The following is a 27,379-nucleotide window of genomic DNA, read 5'->3' as shown; positions in this document are numbered from 1 at the left end:
CTTGTGTTGTTTGAGTCATCAGTCCATAGGTTTGATGCAGCCCTCCATGCCACCCTATCTTGTGCTAACCTTTTCATTTCTACGTAACTATTGCATCCTACGTCTGCTCTAATCTGCTTGTCATATTCATACCTTGGCCTACCCCTACCGTTCTTACCCCCTACACTTCCTTCAAAAACCAACTGAACAAGTCCTGGGTGTCTTAAGATGTGTCCTATCATTCTAACTCTTCTTCTCATCAAATTTAGCCAAATTGATCTCCTCTCACCAATTCGATTCAGTATCTCTTCATTCGTGATTCGATCTATCCATCTCACCTTCAGCATTCTTCTGTAACACCACATTTCAAAAGCTTCTATTCTCTTTCTTTCTGAGCCATTTATTGTCCATGTTTCACTTCCATACAATGCCACGCTCCACACGAACGTCTTCAAAAACATCTTTCTTATTCCGATATCAATGTTTGAAGTGAGCAAATTTCTTTTCTTAAGAAAGCTCGTCCTTGCTTGTGCTAGTCTGCATTTTATGTCCTCCTTACTTCTGCCATCGTTAGTTATTTTACTACCCAAGTAACAATATTCGACTACTTCCTTTAAGACTTCATTTCCTAATCTAAGATTTCCCGCATCACCTGCCTTTGTTCGACTGCACTCCATTACTTTTGTTTTAGACTTATTTATTTTCATCTTGTACTCCTTACCCAAGACTTCATCCATACCATTCAGCAACTTCTCGAGATCTTCTCCAGTCTCAGATAAAATAACAATATCATCGGCAAATCTCAAGGTTTTGATTTCTTCTCCTTGGACTGTGATTCCCTTTCCAAATTTCTCTTTGATTTCCCTTACTGCCTGTTCTATGTAAACATTGAAAAGGAGAGGGGACAAACTGCAGCCGTGCCTCACTCCTTTCTGGATTGCTGCTTCTTTTTCAAATCCCTCGATTCTTATCACTGCAGACTGATTTTTATACAGATTATAGATAATTCTTCGTTCTCGGTATCTGATCCCCATCATCTTCAGAATCATAAATAGCTTGGTCCAATCAACATTATCGAATGCCTTTTCTAGATCTACGAATGCCATGTACGTGGGCTTGTCCTTCTTGATTCGATCCTCTAAGATCAGACGTAAAGTCAGGATTGCTTCACGTGTTCCTACATTTCTTCTGAAGCCAAATTGATCTTCTTCCAACTCGGCTTCAACTTGTTTTTCCAATCTTCTGTAAATAATACGTGTTAAAATTTTGCAGGCATGAGATACTAAACTAATGGTGCGGTAGTTTTCACACCTGTCAGCACCGGCTTTCTTGGGAATAGGTATAACAACATTCTTCTGAAAATCGGATGGGACTTCTCCTGTCTCATACATCTTGCAGACTAAATGAAATAACCTTGCCATGCTGGTTTCTCCTAAGGCAGTCAATAATTCAGAGGGAATGTCATCAATTCCAGTGCCTTGTTCCTATTTAGGTCACTCACAGCTTTGTCAAACTCTGACCTCAAAATTGGGTCTCCCATTTCATCACCATCAACAGCCTCTTCATGTTCCAAAACCAAATTATCTACATCTTTACCTTGATACAACTGTTGGATATGCTCCTGCCATCTTTTTGCTTTGTCTTCTTTCCCTAGAAGTGGTTTTCCATCTGAGCTCTTAATATTCATACACTTAGATTTCCTTTCTCCAAAGGTTTCCTTGATTTTCCTGTATGCAGCATCTACCTTTCCCAGGACCATACAGCCTTCGACATCCTTGCACTTCTCCTTCAGCCATTCTTCCTTAGCTATCTTGCACTTTCTATCCACTTGATTCTTTAATCGCCTGTATTCTTTTCTGCCCTCTTCATTTCTAGCATTCTTGTATTTTCGTCGTTCATCAATCAGGTCTAGTATCTCCTGAGTTATCCACTGATTCTTAGTTGATCTTTTCTTCCGTCCTAACATTTCTTCAGCAGCCCTACTGACTTCATTTTTCATGACTCTCCACTCTTCCTCTATAGTGTTTCCTTCAGCCTTTTCATTTAGTCCTTGTGCAACATGTTCCTTGAAACAATCCCTCAAACTCTTTTCTTTCAACTTGTCTAGATCCCATCTTTTTGCATTCTTTCCTTTCTTTAATTTCTTCAACTTCAGATGGCATTTCATGACCAACAAGTTGTGGTCAGAGTCCACGTCTGCTCCTGGGAAAGTTTTGCAATCCAACACCTGGTTTCTGAATCTCTGTCTAATCATAATGAAGTCTATTTGATACCTTCCAGTGTCTCCAGGTCTCGTCCACGTATACAGCCGTCGTTTGTGGTGTTTGAACCAAGTATTGGCAAGCACTAAATTATGATCAGTGCAGAATTCAACCAGCCGACTTCCTCTTTCGTTCCTTTGTCCCAATCCAAATTCTCCTACTGTACTACCTTCTCTTCCTTGGCCTACCACTGCATTCCAGTCTCCCATCACAATTAGATTCTCATCACCTTTTACATATTGTATTAAATCTTCTATCTCCTCATATATTCTTTCGATTTCTTCATCATCCACTGAACTATTAGGCATATAGACCTGCACTATTGTGGTGGGCATTGGTTTGTTGTCTATCTTGACGACAATAATTATTTCACTATGCTGGTCGTAGTAGCTTACCCGCTGCCCTATTTTCTTATTCATTATTAAACCAACTCCTGCATTTCCTCTGTTTGATTTTGCGTTGATAATTCGGTAGTCGCCTGACCAAAAATCTTGTTCTTCCTGCCAACGTACTTCACTTATGCCAATAACATCTAACTTTAGCCCATCCATCTCCCTTTTCAGATTCTCTAACCTACCACAATGATTCAAACTTCTAACATTCCATGCTCCGACTCGCAGAATGTCAGTATCCATCTTCCTGATGATCGCCCCCTCTCGTGTAGTCCCCACCCGGAGATCCGAATGGGGGACTAGTTTACCTCCGGAATATTTTACCCGGGAGGAAGCCATCATCAGTACATCATTCATACAGAGAGAGCTGCATGTCCTCGGGAGTTAGTTACGGCTGTAGTTTCCCGTTGCTTTCAGCCGTGTAGCAGTATCAACACAGCTAAGCCATGTTGACTATTATTACAAGGCCGTATCATTCAATCATCTAGACTGCCGCCCTTGCAACTACCGAAAGGCTGCTACCCCCCTTTCGATGAACCATTCGTTAGTCTGGTCTCTCAACAGATACCCATCCGATATGGTTGCACCTGCGGCTCGGCTATCTGCATCATTGGGACACGCAAGCCTCCCCACCACGGCAAGGTCACATGGTTCGCAGAGGAGGAAATAAGCCTTACACCTAGAATTACATGTGTCTCATCTTTAACTTTTTCATAGCTTACAAATTCTTCTTTCACGAGAATGAATACTCCCCCTCCCACCATTCCTATCCTATCTCTACGATACACACTCCAGTTCCTTGAGAAAATTTCTGCATCCATTATATCATTTCTCAGCCATGATTCAACTACTATTACAATATCTGGTAAATATATATCTATTAAATTACTCAATTCTGTTCCTTTCTTTACAATACTTCTACAGTTCAACACTAACAATTTTATGTCATCCCTACTTGATTTCCAGTTCCCTGTTCCCTTATCACCGCTCCCTAGGCCACCCCGTTTCCCTGAATGTACCTCCCTATTACCCTTCCAAACAAATTTCCTAATTTATACGTACCACTGTGGTTTAAGTGAAGGCCATCTGAGTGCAGATCCCTATCTCCTACCCACCCATTAGGATCTAGAAATTTCACTCCCACTTTCCACATACCCACTCCATAGTCTCATTTAAATCCCCAGTCACCCTCCAGTCAGTATCCCTCCTACACAGTATTCCACTAATAACAATCTCCGCTTTCTTAAACTTCACCCGTGCTGCATTTACCAGATCCCACACATCTCCAACTATGTTGGTACTTATATCAGCTTGCCTTACGTTGTTGGTACCAACGTGAAACACTACCACCTTCTCCTTCCCCTTCTCCCTCTCTTCTACTTTCCTCAACATCTGCCTCAACCTAATTCCTGGATAACATTCTACCCTGGTTCCCTTTCCTCCACACACTTTCCCCACATGTCTAACAATGGAACCCACCATGACCAGAGCCTCAACACTACCCAACCTCATTTGATCCCCTCCCTTCCTGGTCAGCCCTATCTTTCCTGATAGCTGCAGAAGCTACTTCCTCCTCCCTTTTCTCCTTCCCATGACCCTGTTCCACCTGTCTTTTCCTAGTCTCTACTCTACATTTCCCTTTCTTACCTTTTCCCTTCCTTTTGCTTCCACACATCTCAGCAACAGTTCCCTGTCCCTTATCATCCCTCTGTTGTTCTACCTGGAGTGACTCCTACCGATTTCGCACAGACACCTGTCCTGAATTATGATCCTGAATAGAGCCCTTAGCCTGCAATCTCCTTCCCCTTCGAACATTAGACCACCTGTCTTCTAAAACTCCCCCCTTTCCTTCCTCTCCCTCTTGTACACCTACTGTAACCTGTACATTGTTTGAGGGAGTCCTATCTTCCTTTCTGTCTTCTGTGAGAATCCTAATTATCTCCCTCATACTCTCCAACTCCTCCCTCATACCCCTCAATGTCTCACCACATCCACAGTTTGCACCCACTGTTTGCATGAAGGAGCGATACCGAATGAATGGAGAGTTGCTGTAGTAGCCCCTGTATATAAAGGAAAGAGTGATAGACATAAAGCTGAAAATTTGACAAAGATTGCATGTAAGCTTTGGGAGCATTAATTCTGATTATATTACGTATGTTTGCAAAATTAATAACTGGTTCGATAGAAGGCAGTTTGCGTTTAGGAAATTTATTCCATTGGATCTCAACTTGTAGGATTCCAACAAGATATAGTGGATATCCTAGATTCAGGAGGTCGAATGGACTGCATCGCTATTGACCTGTCTAAGGCATTTGATAGGTAGGACATGGGATACTCCATCATCATCATCAATGTCCCACTCCAGTCACCTGGGTGTGGTTAACAAGCCTCCTCCACTCCTTCCTGTCCTTCCACTTTTCCTTCTCCATTACTTCCACCACATCCAACCAAGCTTCTCCAATGGGATACTACTGGCAAAAATAAGTACAATTAGTCTAGACAAAGGAGTGACTGAATGGGTGACTATATTTCTAGAAAACAGAACTCAGAGAATTAGAGTAGGTGAAGCTTTATCTGACCCTGTAATAATTAAGAGGGGAATTCCTCAAGGCGGTATTATTGGACCTTTATCTTTTCTCTATATATATCAATGAAAGAACTATAATCAGACATAAGGCTGTTTGCAGATGATGTTTTCCTTTACAGTAAATAAGTTACTAGATTGTGAGCAACTGTTAAAAGACCTTCACTATATTGTGAAAAGGACAGCATGTAATGGTATGATAAACAGGGTTAAAAGTCAGGTTGTGGGTTTCACTAATAGGAAAAGTTCTCTCAGTTTTAATTACTGCATTGATGGGTAAAAGTTTCTTTTGGAGATCACTTTAAATACTTATGTGTTAATATAAGGAAAGATCGTCATTGAGTTAATCATATACATGGGATTGTAAATAAAGGGTACAGATCTCTGCACATAGTTATGAGGGTATTTAGGTGTTGTAGTAAGGATGTTGCAGTCCATTCGACCTTCTGAATCTAAGGTGTCCTCTATATCTTGCTGGAATCCTACAAGTTGAGATTCAGTTTAAGAAAACTGGGAAAATGAATTTCAGATTGGACTATAGTCTCTACTAGTTTGGAAATGAAGTAGAGTCTAAGAACGGAGTGGGATTTTAATACATAAAGATATAGATGATTGTAGTCAAGTTGAGTTTGTTAGTGAAGGGAAAATTAAGTTATCTGAAAACAAAAATACAATGTGATCCTGTTCTATGCCCTACAGATTAAGATGCTAAAAAGAGGAAAAGGCCAACTTCCTTAATAACTTGAAAGAACACACAGAGTATAAAAATGTAATTATAATGGGTGATTTTAATTCACAAGTTGGCTTACAGCAAACAGGATATGAATCCACACTGGGCCCTTATGAATAGAAATGAAGAGGGAGAATATCTGCTAAACCTATGCATGAGTAACAACCTGATAGTGAGTAATACTTCTTTCAAGAAAAGGGACTGCCATAAAATCACAAGGTATAGCTCGTGTGATAAAAATGGTATAGTAATAAATTATATTCTGATATAACAAAATGTATGGAAGAATGTGAATGATGGTCAAGTTTATTCCAGGTGAAGACTTTGGCGGAGACCATAGACTGCTGGTTGCAGGATGTAATCATCTAAGATCAGGTCGAAACTGATTGCAATTTATTGCTTCTTATTTAAGGTAGATTGAGAGATCAATACTTTTTGAGTGCAAATCAAATGTTATAATTAACTACAACCCTAATATGCTCATTCTAAAGCGCCCTGATTTCATTCATGATACAGTCCTAGTAGTAAAATAATTAAGAAGAATGTACTAATAATTGATCATGATATCATATTTGATCAGTTTATAATAATAATAATTGGAAGGAGTAGGGCCTGTAACAAAAGAGTCAAAAAATAAAAACTTGGCAACTTACCGAGCCAAGTGTAAAGGAAGAATTCAGAGAAGATGTTGGCAAATTGTTGCCAAGAGAGGAACTGAAATTGGTAGATGAACAATGGGACACTAAAGAAGGTTGTGATAGTTACAGCAGAGAAAGTATGTGGATGACAGAGCCAAATACAAAATCCTAATGAAACTGCCTGGTGGAATGATTATATTAAAAAGGCAATCAATGATGGAAATTGTGCATCAATAGCCCTATATTAAGCAAGAATACGGGGAGATGATCATGTAATGGTGGAAAAGCTGTCAGTTTAGAGAGAGAAAGAATTACATGTCAAACAGATAGTTATAGCTGCAAAGAAGATCTGATAATATTAGACATGTTTGCGAAATTAGTAACTGGTTCGATAGAAGGCAGTTCGGTTTTGGGAAAGGTTATTCCTACTGAAGCTCAACTTGTAGGACTCCAGCAAGCTATAGCAGATATCATGGATTCAGGAGGTCAAATGGACTGTATCACGATTGACCTGTCTAAGGCATTTGATAGGATGGATCATCGGGGACTATTGGCAAAAATTAGTGCAATTAGACTAGATTAAAGGGTGACTGAATGGGTTGCTATATTTCTAGAAAATAGATCTCAGAGAAATATAGGAGGCAAAGCTTTATCTGACCCTGTAGTAATTAAGAGGGGAATTCCTCAAAGCAGTATTATTGGACCTTTATATTTTCTTATATACTGGGTGGCCCACTTAAAACTTTCACCGCAAATGTATCTGGAACAACAAGAGATATTGAAAAATGAGTTTCATGTGTATGAAGGCAGGGAAGAGGCTAATAAAAGTAAATACTATGAGCCAGTCAAAAACATAAAGAAAATGTGACTTTCAACATGAACTTACATTTTTTAAATGGACACTCTGTATTATATCTTGTGCAATCATTAACATAAAAAATCACATTTAGGAATGGCATATGTTTCATCGCAGTAGGTCAGTTACATCCCAAGGTATTGCAACGTGAAGTTGACGCTTGAGATAAACAAAATGCATAGCATTTGCACATCCTGAAATTCAAGCACGAACCTCACATTCCTCTTAATCATGATGTGATTGACGTACTGTTACGAAGAGGGCTTGAAACAATACCAGTTTCCAGTCACACACAATGGAAAATAAAGAAAGGTTTTACTCGTTCGTGTTCTGTTGATCTCTACTACTCTACAGTACTAGAATGGAAATAAAGGTGATGAAATTGAATATCACCGGTCGGGGTAAATCAGTGGCTGACCAAGGATCTAGCAGAGGGGAAAAATGCTGGTTTATTGTACATAGTTATACATCAATTACATAACATTACATGACAAGTACAGGACATGTTACCTAACATTTTTAATTATTACATAACAATTGAAATTTTGCACACGGTGAAGTTACAACATAAACGTATGTTTGTACAGTAGCACCTACAAAACAAACAAACTTCTCAGAAACACACAAACATGTACGCCGGTATGCAACCAGATTTCTCACAACAGAATTCTGCAAAACATGTTCGAAGAGATGGCCATTTATATTGCAACACCGCTGTGCACTATCCAACACTGATCGACTCACTGCTATCAGTGCTTTGGTGTTATTACAGCACATGGAGCGGTAATACGGTCTTTCATGTTGTCCGTTGTTGTTGGAAGCTGCTGATACACCACATATTTCACATATCACCAAAGAAAAATATCTAATGGGATGAGGTCCGGCGATCGCGTTGGAGATGTCTGAAGAGGACTGCCTTGTCCTATCCATTGATTTTGGAATTGTTCGTTTAGTACATTTCTTGCCACAACGGCATTATGTACAGGGCATCCATCATGCCGATACCACATTATTTGACACGATTCAGAGGTAGGTCCGTCTCAAGAACTGCCTGTACTCTCACCCGGTAAGATACAAGACCACACCCCACTGACGTTGATGTTCTACCTGGGTTTTCTGTTGCCTAGTAATGCATATTGTATAAGTTGACGTGGCTTCATCAGTAAACAGTGCCCTACACATAATTTCATGGCCTTGCTGCAGAACCACTGGCAGTATTCTAGACGAATTTGAAAGTCATTGCCGTGAAGCTCTTGATGTAGCGACAAGAGGTATGGGTGGTATTTATGCCTGTGAAGAATGCACAACATGCTTTTTCTAGGGATTCCAATCTGTCTTTCCATTTCATGACAACTGGCATGAGGATGTATTGCAACGGCTGCCACAACAGTTAATTCTGCTACTTCATGTGTTACTTTCTTGCTTTAGACCTGCGTTTGCAGAGACAAGCTGCCTGTCGCGCGAATTTTTCTAACAATATTAGTGAACATAGGATTGGTTGGGTGACGTTGGCTAGGATAATGCTGTGCATATGGTTGTGGTGCTCATGTGCCATTTTGGCGACATGCTCCATAAAGTAATAACATGTCAACAAATTCTTCATTTGTGAAAACCATGTGAAATGCTGAGAAAGGATGGACAGGTAAATTAATGCCACATTTAAAACATTCATATCAATCACTATGTACACTACACCAGTGTCGTTTACCCGAACTTACCTCCAACAAGTCAACCTTCTTCGTAGAGAACCGTTCTCACACACACACACACACACACACACACACACACACACACACACACACTCACACACACACACGCACGTACGCACGGACACACAGAGCGATGTCATATAATTCCATTCCAGTACAGACCTTCAGAGGCGAGGATTGTATTGGGTAATGCCATGGGTTGGCTTACACTGACTGGTGACATTAAGTTTCATTACAGTAACTCTGCTGTGTACAATACAGAGTACTCTACTGTGTAGATAAATAGAACACGCAGAAGAGAAACTGTTATTTACGTATCCCTTTGCTGTGGCAGGGAACCCTATTCTTATTTTCAGCCCTCTCAACAACAGTGCAAATAACATTAAGTACAGTGCTTATCACATTGTAGTATGTCAATCACATTGCGATTAGAGCAACATGGGGTTCGTGCTTAAATCTCGGGATGTGCAACTGCTGCGCGTTTCGTTTATCTCAAGTGCCAACTTTACGTTGCAATGCCTTGGGATGTAATTGACCTATTGTGATGAAACAAATACCATTCCTCATGAGATTTTTCACGTTATCTATTGCGCAAGAAATAATACAGGGCGTCATTAAACAATGTAATTTTATGGTGAAAATTGTATTTTCTTAAGTTTTTGACTGGCTCACAGTATTTACTTTAATTAGCCCCTTCCCTGCCTTCATACCCGTGAAAGCCATTTTCAATATCTCTTGTTGTTCCAGATATATTTGTGTTGAAAATTTTAAGTGGGCCACCCTGTATATAAATTACATGAGTAAAAAAGTGGAATCAGAGATAAGGCTTTTTGCCGATGGTGTTATTCTGTATAGAGTAATAAATTTTACAAGATTGTGAGCAACTGTAAAAGTGACCTCTATAATGTAAGACGGAGAGCAGGCAATGGAATGGTGATAAACGGGGTTAAAAGTCAAGTTGTGACTTTCAAAAATAGGAAGAGTCTTCTCAGTTTTAATTACTATGTTGATGGGGTGAAAGTTCTTTAAGGGATCACTGTAAGTACCTAGGTGTTAATATAAGGAAGAACTTCATTGGGGTAATCACGCAAATGGGATTGTAAATAAAGGGTACAGATCTGAGCACATGATTGTCAAGGTGTTTAGGGGTTGTAGTAAGGATATAAAGGAGAGGGCATACAAGTCTCTGGTAAGACCCCAGATAGAGTATGGTTCCAGTGTATGGGACCCTCACCAGGATTACTTGATTCAAGAACTGGAGAAAATCCACAGAAAAGCAGCTCGATTTGTTCTGGGTGATTTCTGACAAAAGAGTAGCATTACAAAAATTTTGCAGAGTTTGGGCTGGGAAAATTTCAGAGAAATAAGACGAGCTGATCAACTAAGTGGTATGTTATTAAAATCTAATTTTTATTTTTCAGTTTTTCCACCTTTTCAATACAATACATTTTCTTAATACATTAGAAATGTTACATAATTTTTAACCCTCTACTGCATGAATTATTTTTCATTTCCATTTGGTGAAGAAAATTTCAAGCTTTAATGTTCAACATACGTTCGGTGTTTTAACTCAAAATCATAGAAATATAATCTGGATCCTGTTTATATTTGAACTTGCATTACTCCTTAAAATACAATGAAAGTTAATTAAAATGTGCTTTTTCATCACAATAGGTGTCCACATTTGACTAGTTAAAGATAACTTATGGAATTATGTATATACATAGCATGAAATACTGAAATCTAATATAGAATTATTGGAATAATACTAAAATATTTTTGTAGCGTTGCTTCAGGATGCATACACAAATAAATAAAGTAATAATAATAATCATAATAATACTGGTAATAATAATGTGGAATTAATAATAATAAAAATAATAAATGTTGACATAAAATGTGAATCAAGGAACAGTTGTAAATAATATACATACTTAATAATGTGAATAAGGAAATAGTGAAATAACGCAGTGGCGGTGAATGCACATCAGAGCATGGAAACGTGACGGATAACTTACGATACGCAATATTAAATCAAATACAAGGGAACACTCACAGGCCTAGAAATGACAACTAAGAGAGGAGAGTGGAAGGTACGAGGCCCTATGAGGTCCATGGAAACGTATGGCGTTATGGGGGAGAAAAGACTTACAATCATCACCTCGAAACTTATCATATTAACATAATCAAAACCAATATTACAAGAAACAAGATTATGACATAGCAACTGTTACTTATGCACAAAAGTTTAAAAGACTTTAACAAAATACAGTTCCACGACATGGAATCAAGACATACTTAAGTAACTTAGAGAAAATTTGATTTAACAATAGTAGGGTGATGCTACATTACAAAGTATAGTTTAAAACACAAGTAAGTGATAGAACTGAAATTATGGCAACGGGAACCTAGGGCAAACTTGGACACATTCAATTTTAAACTTTGAAAAAGACATTAAACAAAGAAATACCGAAACGCAAAAGGAATAAAATAAAATCAAACAAAATTAGAAAACATAAAGAATGACATAAAATTTACACTGAAATAACACTTACCAGTAAGACTGAAGTACTCGAGGGAAGGCCCCGAGCACGAGCGCTCACTAGGGCGGTCGGATGTAGACGATGCCGAGCACACACATAATTTTTTCAAAGCCGGCAGAAGACCTGATCACAATTAAACAATAAGAAACCATTTCCACTAGGTTCCCTTTCTTTTCGTCAATAGGAAATCTCATTATTCTAACGAATGAAATTGCATGACCATATATGGTCATATTAAGATAGATAGCAACTTCTCGAGATTTCCTATTGCGACACCTATTTCAACAGCAATAACCGCACATGCGGTATAGGATGTTTCACAACAAAAGCACCTTTACATTTTCATCAGATTACAATTTTGACATAGAGAATTACAAAAAATAATTTTCAAATAATTCTTCAAGAAATTCTTCAAGTTAAAATGTCCCAAGTGTCTTTTCCTCATGCTTGCTGACATTAATTTAAATTATCAATTACATAAAATTTACATACAAAAAAATCACTTCAGAACAATTCTCATATCTTGCTATGTACATTTACAGTTCCATGTTATCTTGATGTTTCCCTAAAAATATTATTACAATTTTAAAAATATTCCAGCAGAGTCCAGAGTTACAACCAAAAATGAAATCCTTCAGACACATTAAATATAAAACTTTAAAATTATATTTGCCATAGTTGTAGTTCTCCATCTCACCACATATTATAATTTTGAATTTAAAATTGTTCAACAACTTTGGCAGATTCATGCATTTAATCTTGTTGATCAATAGTACACTCTATTACAAAAGAAAAGAAATGATGCACCGGGAAGGCGTTGTCCGATTGTCAGGAAATTACGTATGCAAAGTCATTCGGACCGAACAAGCAAATGATTAAAGTTTCGTGTCCAATGAATGAATAGCGGGAGCTCCCGTGCATCGAAACTGCACATGCATCAGGTATATATAAGGCACGATTCCAAAGCGTATGCTCAAAGTATCTGTTGCATTCGACTGTGCTATCTCAACGTCGGCTGTAAGAAAGCCACGCCGAAGGATTCATGCTCATTATGGGCAGATGTCAGAGTTTGAAAGAGGTCGTGCGATCGGATTGAAAGAAGCTGGTTGGTCGAATCGAGCTGTCGCTAGACATTTGGGTCAAAGTGATGCGGCGATCAGACGATGCTGGCAAGCGTGGGTCAGCAACGGCAGGCACCAGCATCAGGACGGCAGTGGTCGACTAAAGGCCACAACATCACGGACAGACAGAGCAATTGTCAGAACAGCTGTCACAGCACTGGAGTCGTCGTTATCAACGATCCAGTGTGTGACGCACATACGTGTCCGTCATGACCATCAGCAGATTCTGAGCGAGAGGATTTTGTGCTCGCGCCACCCATTACGCCACTTAGAATTCACGCCTGTTCACCGTCAAGCTAGATTACAGTGGTGCCATGCTCGAGCAACATGGAACTGTGCTGACTGGGGACGTGTAGTCTTTAGTGACGAGTCTCATTTCCAACGGTGCGCTGAGGACAACCGCAAACGTGTTTGGAGACATCCAGGCCAGCATGGGGATCCCGCCTTTACTATCGCATGCCACACAGCCCCACATCAGGGGGTGATGGTCTTGGGTGGCATCTCCTTTGATAGCCAGACCCCTCTGGTAGTAATTTCTAGCACACTGACAGCAGAGCGTTATGTTGATGACATTCTATGGCCGGTTGTGTTAGCATTCCTTCAGTGACATCTAGGCCTTACTTTCCAACAGAATAAAGCCCGGTCGCATACGGCACATGTTGCTATGAACTGTCTTCAAGCTTACCCTATCCTTCCTTTGCCAGCTGGGTCACTGGATCTCTCTCCCATAGAGCACATTTGGGACGTCATGGGAAGGCGACTGCGAACATCCTGGAATGTCGCTGATTTAGCTCAACAGTTGGAGACCATTTGGCACAAAATTCCACAGGAACTTTATCAGTCTATGCCATGTCCAGTGACAGCTTGAATCCAGGCCAGGGGTGGACCAACACCTTTTTTGACGTCCTCACTTTGTAACGCTTTAACTCTGCAATAAATCATTCGATTGTTCTGCATTTTTGATCATTTGTTTTTCTATGTCTGTTCCTCCACTGATTTTTATTGCCATCAAACAATTCCTTCCGGGTGCATCTTTTTTACTTTTTTACAGTGTATATTGATTCTTATTTTAATTCACATTGAATGTTCTCTGGTTAATTGTCTAGTAAATTTTGTTTACTATCATACTTACATACTATTAATATTGTAAAATAAACTAATAATTTGTGACTTATTAAAAGGCATTGGCTTGTAGAATACAGCAGTCCTGTGTTTTGGAGGTATATCCTGTAAAATTTATTTGAAAAACCTGAAAGTCACTTTTTCTTGACTGGCAGTTGATTTGTTACCGTCAGCAAGACAAGCCTTCCACACGAAAGACGAGGAGACACTCAATCAACTCCTTTCTTCAAACTTGAAGCTGCTGATTCCATCTCAAAGTATTAAATTGAGAAGTCCCCTATTAGACCCTCGTCAATGACAAGCGGAAAGTTATTCTTACAACTAAACAACAACAAACATCTAATCAATGCAAGAACATCCATTTAGTCCGCTACAAGTTAAATTTTTCAGGAGGACACCAGATTTGACACAATAATAATAATAATAATAATAATAATAATAATAATAATAATAATAATAATAATAATAATAATAATAATAATAATAATAATAATAATAATAATATTTTAAAGAAATATCATTCAAATGTTAACATGTGAAGAATTTTTACAAGAAGTGTAGGACAATTTTGTGAAAATAGTGTTTATTGTCTTTAGTGTATTCTCAAACAGTTCATAAAGGACATGGGTTCTTCCATTTTTAAAATTATTAGACAGCAACAATAATGTATCATAATCTGTTGTGTGACGCTATGGCTGAAGAAGTCTCAAATTAGACGAAACATGTACCAAAGAATAATTAATATATTTTAATACTGAATGTGTTTTCACTTGTGAATTAAAGTGTATGGATTGGGTGGACCCTTAAACCTAACACAAGTTCTTAAGCAGTATGACTGAGCTGTCAGTGGAGAAATGGCATGGAATTAATTTAGTAGAAAAATAAGTTTGAATGGTGTCTTTAAAAGTAGGAAAGATCACAAAATGAAGATAAAAATGGAATTCAAGAGGACAAATTGGAGCAAATATTTGTTTATAGGAGGAGGAATTAGTGATTGGAATAATTTACAAAGGATGTTCAATAAATTTTCCAAATGCTTTTCAGTTATTTAAGAAAATATTAGGTAAACAACTGCTAGAGAATCTGCCACCTGGACGACTGCCCTAGATGCAGACCTGAGATGATTGATTGATTGCTTGGGATGAAGACAATCAAGAAGTGGTAACAAGGATGAAAATGGGGAAAATGAAGAGAATAAAGGAGACAAGACAGAAGAAAATAAAAGTATGGAAATTAAAAGAAAGGAAAAAATACAGGAACATTTTCAGGAGATCCTAAAATATAACATTTCATAGACAGAATTGGGAAGTGTGGAATAGAATGTCTGTACCAGAACATGAGCTTAATGTATTGTACAGGAATATTTCTTAACACCATTATTGACAAAAGGAACTTCCAATAGAACAAAAAAACACACGCCTTGTGCACTTCACGAATGTCATCCTTTTCTAAACAAAACAAAAGGGAGGGCTGTCATGATACCAACCACTACAACACATAACAGGATAGAAATCAAAATTCTCTTAACATCCTCCCCACCTTGCAATTTCCGTATACACTAATACACAGATAAAATTGCAACACAATGAAAATAAACAGCAGCATTCTACAATAAACATTACAATCTTTCATTTGACACTGATTTTCATACAATGCTGGTCTCTTCTGGAATATTTAGAAGTCCAAACATTTTGGTGTTTTCACTATTTTACCACTTCTTGTAGACTTCACTTGTGGATTTGCCACTGCATCAGATGATCCATGCGAAGCCTTCTCTGGCTGTATCTCCAGGATAGAATCTGGCCAATTGCTCTGTATTACTGCAGATTCATCTGATGAGGCAACTTCTAAGGGATAAAGCCTTTGAACTGGCCGCACCCTCTTGCCCGCAGCCATTCTCAGTTTGACAACCCTGACGACGCCATCCTTACCAGGGTACACCTCCTGGATGACACCTAGTGGCCAATCGACTCGTTTGATGTCATCAGCTCCGATCAGCATGTCTCCAACGTTCACTTCGTTGGATGTCCTACCTCCCTGTTGAATAAGAAGAGCCAGGTATTCTTTGCGGAACCTCTGCCAAAGATCGTCCCGCAGTTTCTGTAGATAACACCATCTTCATTCTATTCCTTTTCTGTCAATGGCATCCAAATCTGGCACATCAGTACTGGGTATCTCATGAAGAAAATCAGCTGGTTTTAGTGGTTTCAGATCGTGTAACTCATTGGATACATATGTCAATGGCTGTGAATTTTTAATAGCTTCACAGTCACATAGTATCATGCTTAACTCTTCGCAAGTAACCGAAGCCTTGCCCAAATTACGACGAAGCAGCTCTTTCACCATTCCAATAAGCCTTTCCCACCACCCTCCTCACCATGCAGCAGTGGGAGGGTTGAATTTCCAAGTTATTCTTTCTACAACACAACTGGAAACTATTTCTTCCCAGTTTAAACCTTGCAAAGCGTGGTTAGCCCATGTGAAGTTTGTGCCATTGTCAGAGTAGATAACTGACACCCTGCCCCTGTGAGCAATGAATCTTCGTAGGGCATGTAGGAATGTGTTTGTTGACAGGGACCTGACAAGCTCAATATGAACTGCTCGATAGACGGCACAGGTGAATAACATGACCCACGCCTTTTCTCCAGTCTTCAGATACAATGGTCCAGCAAGATCTACCCCGGTGACTTGAAATACTGCGGTGCAGTTAACTCACTCCTTGGATGGGAAGTGGGGCAGATTGTGTCTCCATTGACTTGGACTGATACCTCTTACATCTGACACAGCTCATTATAATTTGCCTAACCAACTTTCTTCCTCCTATGATCCAGAAGTCTTCTCTAAGCATTGTTAATAAAGTTTGAAGTCCAACGTGCTTAGAGAGGCAATGTTTTTCCATCACCATTCTCTCAACGACAATGTTATCTGAAGGCAGCACAATGGAGTACTTGAAGTTTTCTTTTTAATCACCATAGGCTAACTTTGTTTGCAGCCTTAGAATTCCCTGACTATCTTCAAAAATCTGAGTTTTCCTTTTCATCTTTTGCTCTATGATCTCTCTGTTCTCTGTTAGATCACATCTTATCAGACACTTTTCTGCCTCGACTACTTCTTCTACAGACAGTTCTCCCTTCCTTTTGGCATCTTGGTGTCGTAGGTTGTAGACAGATCGCAGTGCCCAGCCAGTCATGCGTAACGTTCTATGGTAACTAGAAAAATAGCAGAGTCTGGATGTAAACTCTTCCTCATCAAATACTGTTATGAAAATCTTTCTCTTCTCCTTGTTGACTTCATCCTCAGGAGCAACAATGTCCAACTTAGGCCATCGTTCAGTGTCATCCTTGAGCCATGTGGGACCTTCCCACCACTTACTTTCTACCAAAAACTTTGCGCTCATGCCTCTGGATAGTAGGTCAGCAGGGTTTAAAAACCCTGGAACACGATGCCAATCCTTTGGGTTACTGAACTTGCGTATTTCCTCACACGATTTCCTATGAATACACTCCAGTTTCCTTTCGTCTTGATCCAGGTGAGCACCACTGTAGAGTCACTCCAAAAGTATATTTTACAGTCTTGGAGGTTTAATGTCCTTTTCACTTGTGTGCAATAACAGCTAACAATTCTAGGTGGGGTATAGTTATCAGTCCTAAAGGTGCAACCCTAGCTTTAGCTTGGACCAACTATAATGACACAATAGAGTCCTTTTCTGCCCTTAGGAATATACACGTAGCATATGACAACTTGCTAGCATCAGCAAACATATGAATAGTTAATCCCCTGCTATCAAATTCCCATGGTACAAGTCTTCTTGGAATCCTGCATTGTTTCAACAAAGGTAAGAGTTTCACCCAAGAATGGAATTTGTTTGTTATTTGTTGTGGTAATTCCTTGTACCATCCACATTTTTCTCTCCAGGCTTCCTGCATCAATAATTTAGGGATTAGTGTTACTGGACACAGAAAACCAAGTGGATCAAATATACGTTGTACAATTGACAGTAAGCTTCTCTTAGAAGTTGAAAGTGTGGTTAGCTCAACTGTATTCATGATACAGAACATCTCATCTGTCCGAGCATCCCACATAAGACCAAGTAGTGAAACAATGTTCTCTGACTCTGATTGCTTATCCACCCTCTTAATTCAAAATGTGCTGAACTCATCATTTTAGTAGATTTTTCAATGAACTCGCTCATCTCTTCTTTGGTTTCACAGCTTGTGACACAATTGACCACATAGAAAGAATTCTGCAGCTTCTTGGCCGTTTTCAGATCTTCAGCTGAAACTTTACTCAGGTGATGCGCTGTCGTTGCTCCTAATAGGAATGGGCTGCACGTAACCCCAAACACTACTCTGCAATGCTGCAATGTGATGACCTCGCATTTGCAATAATCTTTCCACCAGGAAATCTTAGAAAATCCCTGTCATCGTCATAGAGACTTATCTGCAGGAACACCTTTTTAATATCAGCCGTGACCCCTATGTCATGCTTTCAAAACTGCAACAAAAGTTTGGGAATAATCTCAATTAAATTTGGTCCCTTCTCCAAGCATTTATTCAGCGAATTGCCATGTCTGTCCTTTGCCAAGGCATCAAATACAGGCCTAATTTTAGTAGTCAAAATTGATTCCTTAATTACTGCTCTGTGTGGTAAATAGTGGCCTGACGTCTCGTTATTCTCATTTACAGTCTCCACGATTCCACGTTCTATCCAATCCTGAATCACATCATCATAATCTTTAAGCTTGTCCAAGTTTATCAATCTTCTAGTGACTGCTTCCAACCTCTTCTCAGCTAACTTCCTGTTATCCAACAATTCTGAATGGCCATCATTCCAGGGGAGACGAACCTTGTATCTCCCTTCTTCATTCATCCTTACAGTTTCATTGAAGTGTTTCACGACTTTCTCTTCCATCTCTTTCTTTGACTGAAACTCTGCAGGGTCCTTTATGCCAACGGTTTCTAACTTCCACAAGTCTGATATATCCATTGCTTTACCACAAGTGAGACTGACTAGTGACTGATCGCCGTTAGCCAGATCTCGCTGACCCATCACTGTCCAACCTAACTTGGTTTCCAGTGCATACATATTTTCATCCAGGCTAATCAGAACTCCTGTAAGCAGCTTCCCCAAAACATCTGCTCCAAGCAACAAATGCACCTCTGGAACATTGACCCCAACATCTGTTATCTGAATGTTTCTACTGTAGTTGCAAGAACAGGGTAAACATGTTGAGTTTCTAACCTTGGATCATAACCACATATTTTCTTCTTATCAAGCACTGAGACTGTGCATTTGAAATTCCCTTTTAGTGCTTGCAGTGTTACATCATAAACATTATGGGTCTCTTTGATAGTTTCTACACCCCCAAACAAACAATGAGACATCACTTCCTTTCCCACTTTTTGTTGTCCTAACTTCCTAGCACTTTCTTTGGTTATGTAAGACATTTGTGACCCAGAATCTAATAAAATTTGTGCAAGCTTGACAGGTCCTTCACTACCAGAAACCTTCACAACAAGAGTTTGTAATAGCGTCTCTGCATTTTGATAGGCAGTTAAAGTCTCAGTGTTTTGATTAACCTTTCCCTTTGAACTTTCCCTCTCCTCTTTCTTAGTAACTAAATCAGGACATAAGATAGCACAATGATCCCTTTTTAAGCAAATCATACACTTCACAAATGCTTCACATTTGCTCAAGTTATGTCCTTACCTTAAACAACGAAAGCAATCACTCCTTTTCTTCAAAATATCCTTCTTCTCTCCATTCTGGTGATTCCTCACTTTAAAAAAATCAGCAGATCTATGGGAACTCTTGTCACACCAGATACAACCTGTTTCAGTTTTCTGACCCTCACCTGAGTACAAAGCAGCAGCAGTGGGAAGTCTCTCTTGTTTTCCTGGCTTGCATAACATGTCATCCCTCTTCACAATAAAACTAGAGCGAGCAAGTGACAAACGTTCTTCGCTCTCCACTTCTTGTTTTATAAACAGTAACAACTTGCTTAGGTGATGATCGTGATCATTTGCTGATATATGAGATACACGAACTCTCTCCCATGCCTTCATAACCTCTTCTGGTAATGCAGACTCCACCAGAGGATACAGCATTGCTGTATACTTATCACTAGTGACTCCTAAAGATTCCAAAGCTCTCAGTTGTGTTTCTAATTTATCATAGAGTCTTCCAATACTAGCTTGAAGCAGAACAAGATTTAGAAGTTCTCGGACTATACTTCTATAAGTAATTCTTCCCTGGCATACCTGGATTTCAAGTGATCTATTGCTTTTCGATGGTTCGCTGCAGACGGAGGGAAACTCTCAACTAGCTCCCTGGCCACAGAACCTGGAACAGTAGCCTGTAGAAGATACTGAAATTTATCTTCCGGGTCGATATCACTATCGTCGTTTATTTTCTTAAACTGTCCCCAAAAACCAATCCAGTTTTTTAGATCTCCATCGAACTGTTTAAGCTGTAGCTTGAGTGAACTGAAATTCCTTTTCTTCGTCATCTCGATCTCACTCACTAAGGCCTCACTTCCACCAACAGATAAATTCACTTGAAAATTATTTTCGAACTTAACCTTAGCTTGTAGCCAATTCTTGTGGTACGTTTCTGCCGTGTCGAATTCCCTGGCGTCGTCTTCTTCTGTCGTTTCTTCAATACCCCTTAGTGCTTGAACCTTTTCATCCAAAGATAGCATCCGCATTGCCTTATTTTCTAAAATACGGAAGTATGTCAACATTTCTTCGGCATCTACGACTGCTTCCGATATTTATGATTGAAACTCGCCATGTGCTCTCATAAATAGTCTACGTATTTGTGATCTTTCCTTATTATACTGTTTAAGCTCCTCCATCTTAACTATGTCCTGTCGCGGTCGCCAGAAAATGTTCCATATTAATAAATTTGGAGCTTAATCTATAAGGAAAATAATTTATTGTACAGGAATATTTCCTAACACCATTATTGAAAAAAAGAACTTCCAGTAGAACAAAAAACACACGCCTTGCACAATTCACGACTGTCATCCTTTTTTTAAACAAAAGGGAGGGCTGTCATGATACCAACCACTACAAACACATAACAGGATAGAAATAAAAATTCTCTTAGCAAGGAGACTCCATGGTGGCATTAGAAGGTGCAGGAGGCTGTTGCATGGCAAGAGTGGAACAGAGAAAGGGAAGAAGAAAGTAAAAGGTGATGTAAGAAAGAGGTTGGTCAGGCCTCATATGAGAGATGGAAGTTGATAAAAGGATACTGTATAAGAGGAAAGAGAGAGTATATACCAACCTATTTAAAGAGAAGACTGGAGAGTTATTAACACAGCCCGAAGAGATTCAGAAAAGATGGAAAGAGTATCTTGACAAACTATTTAATGTAAAGTATGCTGTCACTACTGTTGTTTACAGAATAATGATAACGGGTGAAATTTGGAAGGAGTCAAAGAAGAATTTGGTTAAAGGCAGACGAAAGTAATGTTACTTGCTGATGATAAGAAATTCAAGAGGATCTTCAGACAGTTGGACTCAAAATTACAGATGCAGAGAACAAGAATTAAAATTACCACCCTTCTTAAGAATCACAAATTTTCAACTGAAATGATGTACAGAAGAGATTTCAGACGAATTAAGAACACTGCAATCAGAACTAATGAAGAAGTACTGGGCAGATAAGAAGAATCAAACAGTACAACCTTCAAAGAAAAAGTGTACATGGAAGACTCAAGTGGTCCAATGTGGCCAATACAGTTAATAATAATAAAGATGCTATAATTAAAAGGTATGGACTTGAATAAGAGGGAGATATTACTATGTTAGAGATGGACCTAGCAGTCAGAAGAATGAAATTGGGAGAAGCTGATGGGATGAATTAAGTAAGAGTGGAGATGATAAAGCCAGCTGGACCTATTGGTCTGCAATGGCTTTATAGAGTGATGCAGAAATTTGTGAATGGGGAGAGAGAATAATAATACCTGTGTTTAAGAAGGGAGACAAGAAAATGCGTGATATCTATCAAGGATTCAAATAATGCAAAAGGTAATAGATAGGAGATTGAGATGGAATATAAAAAGGATACGTAGAAGAGGAGCAATATGACTTTAAAAATTGCTGTTCTCAAGTGTGAGACATGGGGAGTATGACAGAGTTCTCGTGATGACTTTTCTCTATATAATAAAGGCAAAAGGTATGGGAAACAGTAGTAAGACAGGTGCTTGACAAACAAACTACATGTGATGTACCATATGGCAAATGTTTTAGTTGTGTCCAGACCAAATTTAGGCTAGGGTAGGGAAGTATGCTGTCACTACTGTTGTTTACAGAATAATTATAACAGCTGAAAATTTTGAAGAAGTCAAAGAAGAATTTGGTTAAAGACAGATGAAAGTAATGTTATTTGCTGATGATAAGACAAACAGATACGAATGAAGTACAACAACAGCTGGCCATATTGAATGAAAAAATTGTGAATGACATTATGAAATTCAGTGTGAAGAAGAGGAAGAGAATGGTAATACAAGAGGTGAAGGTTTAAAATTTGTAGGAACAGATTAATGCAAATTACAAGGCTATATATAGAGATTAGCAAAAGTGTGCTACTGGCACTGCCTGAGTGTACGGAAGAAGTATGTAAGGAAGTGATATACAGTGTTCTCCCCAGAAATTTTCATCAGCTGGGTGGCAGGGATGAGTAGCTGGATGGGGAATACTACTCAAAAAAATGAATGTGATAATACTGTAAATTATTCCCCTCAGGGCATTAACAGTAATATTAGACAGGTAAACAGCAAAATTGAACTATTTTAGTGATATTATCCTGAACAAGTTATAACAGTATATTTTAAACTTTTAGTGTTCTACTGCTTGTTCATAATCACATACCACTGTTGCTGTGGAATGCCCTACGGGTTTGTGACATCTTGCAAAATAGAGTGCTACTTGTGATTCCATGTCAATCCAGACAGTGCTCACACATGACACTATGATACTCAAGCTAAATATTTAAACTATGATGGAATTGATGCAATTATGCTGACAGAAATGAAGATTTATCATTTAAATTATCAGTTTTACAGTACTTAGAACTAATTTTTTTGTTTTGCTTTATGTCGCACCGACATAGATAGGTCTTATGGCGACGAAGAACTACATTTTAATTTGGAGCAGCCAACGACTCAAATATGCATACCTGGTACATATCTAGGTTATCTTAGCCGGGTGGTCTGTAAAAATGGTGTATTAAAGGGTCCTAGGGAGAACACTAATGTACAAGGAGTACTATAATATACACCCATACTAACATAAGGAGCATAGAGTTGGGCAGTGCCATATAGAGAGCGACAGTGAACAGTGATTAGTCAAACCCTTCTAGGAACTGCAGACTTACAAGACAACCTTGGTCTGCCATATCAAAACAACACATTACTTCTAGAGCTGACTGCTTTCTCCTACTACAGCAATCCAACAGATTGAATAAGTTAAACATGGCACAGTTTGTATATTACCTCTGAAGTTAAGCTAAATATATTGTCAGAGATGGATTCTGAATGACTACAAATGAAGATTGATTAAAGAATGTTAGCTTACTTTGTACTTAATTTTTAGTTGGTATTGTAATGGTTCAAATCCCGTTACAAGGTGATATCTGTATTATTATTATTATTATTATTATTATTATTATTATTATTATTATTATTATTATTATTATTATTATTATTATTATTTTAACTGAGAGATTACTATTATTGTATTATCATTCTTGTTCAATTCTATTCTGCAATGCTTGTCGCTTGCGTGATTGTAGTTAAATGTATGCATATATACATGTGTGTAGATTAACACTAAATACATGTACAGTAAAGAGTTGCTGTATGTCAGATGTGGATGTGACATTGCTACATTGTGCAATACTGCTGGAGTAAATGCAGAGTCATCGCTACGTCATGGCTATGTAATCGTGAGCATTTAGCGATGAGCTCAGTTTCTTTGAGTTTCCTAGGGAGCCCTGGGCTATTTCACCATTGTATGTAATATCTGTCGCGAGGTGGGAGTATATTATTGTTATTTCTGGAGGTTACGTAGGTGCATCAACCTAACTTCTATATAAGGTGGCTGCATATTGTAGCGTTAGTCATTATTCTACTGAAAGGAGAGGCTACAGTTGTCCATTAAGTGAATGAGATGGAGTGGCCTCAGTTAGTCAACGGGAATCATTAGTTAAACGGAAGGTGAAGAGAGAGGAAGTGGATGGTGAACAGTGATGGAGTCATAGAAGTTTACACTTGTAATGATGTAATACCATACAGACTTACAAAGAAGTCATATGATATGGAGAAGAAGCAGTCACATGGATACATCACCAAATTAGGCGTGACACATCTACAGTAAACACCAGATCTAAGGAATACGTCGTAATTACACTCAAAGTGTTGAAGGTACAGTCAAGTGAACCAGTGAGGGATATATTTCGTATGAATTGTTAAATGTCCGGTCAAGAAGAATTCAAATTCATGCCTAGTTTCTTTCAGTTGCAATGTCATAAGTTCATATTCTCATCTCTTTTATTGCAACAAGACTTACTATTTTTTATTTACAATTTCAAGAATATATTTTGTTCTATCAACTTAATCTTTCGTTTCATTTATACAGTAAAATTTCTTAACCTCAAATTTAATGGGGAAACCGAACGCCACTCTCCTTTTCCCTGAACTTATATGGGATGTTGCCAAAAGTAAGCTTATTACCCCACACCCTGTTAATTTTAAATAGTCTCAATTTGGCCCTGCAACGTGGTGCTTGGATAAATTCAGAATTTGTTCGGAATGACAGCATATCATAGGTTCATTTTGGGAGGAGTATGCACAACTAGAGCCAGCAGAAGTATTACCGGTAAACGTCAGAGGTGTAATTTTGTGATATATATTTGTATTTTGGTGGCATGTCAAGGGATTTGAAGAAGGAAATTAATTTGAGATCGTGCACTATCACTAGCGAACCAAAGATCGACAAGGAAGACAATAGCAAGTCATGTGAAGAGGAGACTGTTGCTTCTAAGAACATCCAAGGTGAAGTTGAAAATAGGGAGCAGGTGGAAACGATTGAAGGTTCTGAGGTAATTCAGGAAAGTGCAGAAATTGAGAAGCACACTGAAACTCAAAAGGAAGTCGCTGGGGGAGGGAGAACCAAAGTACTCTAAATTTGCTGATGGCCAAATTTACGTAGATCAGTAATAAAAAAATGACCGAGCTCAGTGAAAAGAATAGTGAAAAGAATAGGATATAGATTGAAACTAGTAATGAAAATAGTAAGAAACAGGTTAATTCTATAAATAAACAGATTAACTCTCTAAGTAGTAAAATGGAACACGTAATTAGTAGTAACGAAAACAGTAAGGAAGAGGTGAAAGAATTAATTAGTACTAATAATGAAAATTGTATTAAACAGATTGACTCCATAAGTGCCAACGGCCATAGCCGTGTTGACGGATCCCGCGAGATCTCCAAAGTTAAGCAACATTGGGTGAGGTCAAGATGTGGATGGGTTGCCATGCGCTGTTATTGGGGGGGGGCAAGGGAATGGAGGAGCGAAAAGGAACTGCCCACCCTACCATACGTAAACTCCGGCTTTGGCACACCTCTGAGGAGGATCGGACCTGCCTTCGGGCAGAATACACCCTTACCTTACCTTACCTTACCTTACTCCATAAGTAGTAAAATGGAAGAAATGATTGGTAGTTGTAACGAAAATTATAATGTGATCAATGATAAAATAGATGGGTTAAGTGAATCACTAAATTCTAAAATAGATACTAAGATAGTAGAGGTAACTAATCAAATATCTAAGTTAGAAAATAAGTTAAACAAAGAGTGTGTTGACCTTAGAGGTGACATGGAGTTGAATCGGAGCGATCTTTGTAATCAAATTGAGCATGTCAAAGGAACATGTACAGAGAATATCGTAGAGTTGAATCATAAGATTTCTCAAATTTAATGGGGAAACCGAACGCCAATCTCCTTTTCCCAGAACTTATATGGTATGTTGTCAAAAGTAAGCTTATTACCCCACACCCTAGAGATAGTCAAGATTCTCATTCTATTATAACTGCACTGAGTTTTAGCTGGCGCCCATCAAATAACGTATGTGTAAGTAAGCAGGTAAGAAGGAAGTGTGAGTACAAGGTCTGATGATTGTGTATTTTATTTAATGAATATTAATTTTCATATTTTTCATTTTAAATGCAAATATTTCATAATTTACATTTTAAATGCAGTTTGATATTATTCAAAAGATATTCAGTGAGATAGGAACCATTACAGTAGGATGTTAGAAGAGAGAGACAAAGAGTGTTTTTATGCAATAATGTTGATGATGATTATTTGCCAAAAAGATTGTATTATGATACGGCTTAATTACAGGTCTTCAAAGAACTCCATATCCACATGTCTTTACTATGATGGCAACTGTACTCAAGAATATTGATGATGCAGAGAATGAGAGAGAGAGACAACTGTTAGACGCTGCTATGAGTGGTAACGAAGTCCAATAACCTATTTAGTATATTTTATGTGGTATTTAATCTTTCGAGAAAGGAAAGTAAATTGTGCGGATATTCTTCTAAGGAACTACTCAAATCAGTGGTGTTGTCTAAATGAGGTTCATATAACTAAATTGCTGTCACTATATTCACTTACCTAATATTGTCGGAGTGCATTTAAGAAACTACCATTATCGCTCTTCTTAAAACAAACCACCTGAAAAGTGCACTTTTGCTTAAGATTTGCATGTCTAAAGGAAGATGTACAGTCATTTGATCAGTGGTACTGTATGTTATTTACACATGTTTTGTACACCTAATAATATAAATTTAGGGGTGGGTCAATACAAAACAAAATTTCTTCAAATATGCTTCTTTCACCATCCATGCCCTTCTGATCAATCAATCAATCAATCAATCAATCAATCAATCAATCAATCAATCAATCAATCAATCAATCAATCAATCAATCACTACTGATCTGCATTTAGGGCAGTCGCCCACGTGGCAGATTCCATATTTGTTGTTTTCGTAGTGTTTTCTTAAATGATTGCAAAGAAATTGGAAATTTATTGAACATCTCCCTTGGTAAGTTATTCCAATCCCTAACTCCCCTTCCTATAAACAAATATTTGCCCCAATTAGTCCTCTTGAATTCCAACTTTTCTTCAGATTGTGATCTTTTCCCTATTCTACAGGTATACACGTAAATACACAATAATAACATTGTATGGCAAGACATTTTACCAATGTGAATGTTTAAAACCAAAGTTGCATTTATTGGTGGCATATCATACCTGCCAACTTTTACGGTTTATCTATAAAATTTACAGAAATTGCAGCATTTTACAGTTTTATGTTTGGACGGTGTAATTTTACGACTTTATGTACAAAAATTTTAAACGTTAACATT

The sequence above is a fragment of the Anabrus simplex genome, chromosome 5 (assembly GCF_040414725.1).
Source record: "Anabrus simplex isolate iqAnaSimp1 chromosome 5, ASM4041472v1, whole genome shotgun sequence".
Lineage (NCBI taxonomy): Eukaryota > Metazoa > Arthropoda > Insecta > Orthoptera > Tettigoniidae > Anabrus > Anabrus simplex.
Note: the sequence above shows the minus strand (reverse complement) of the source record.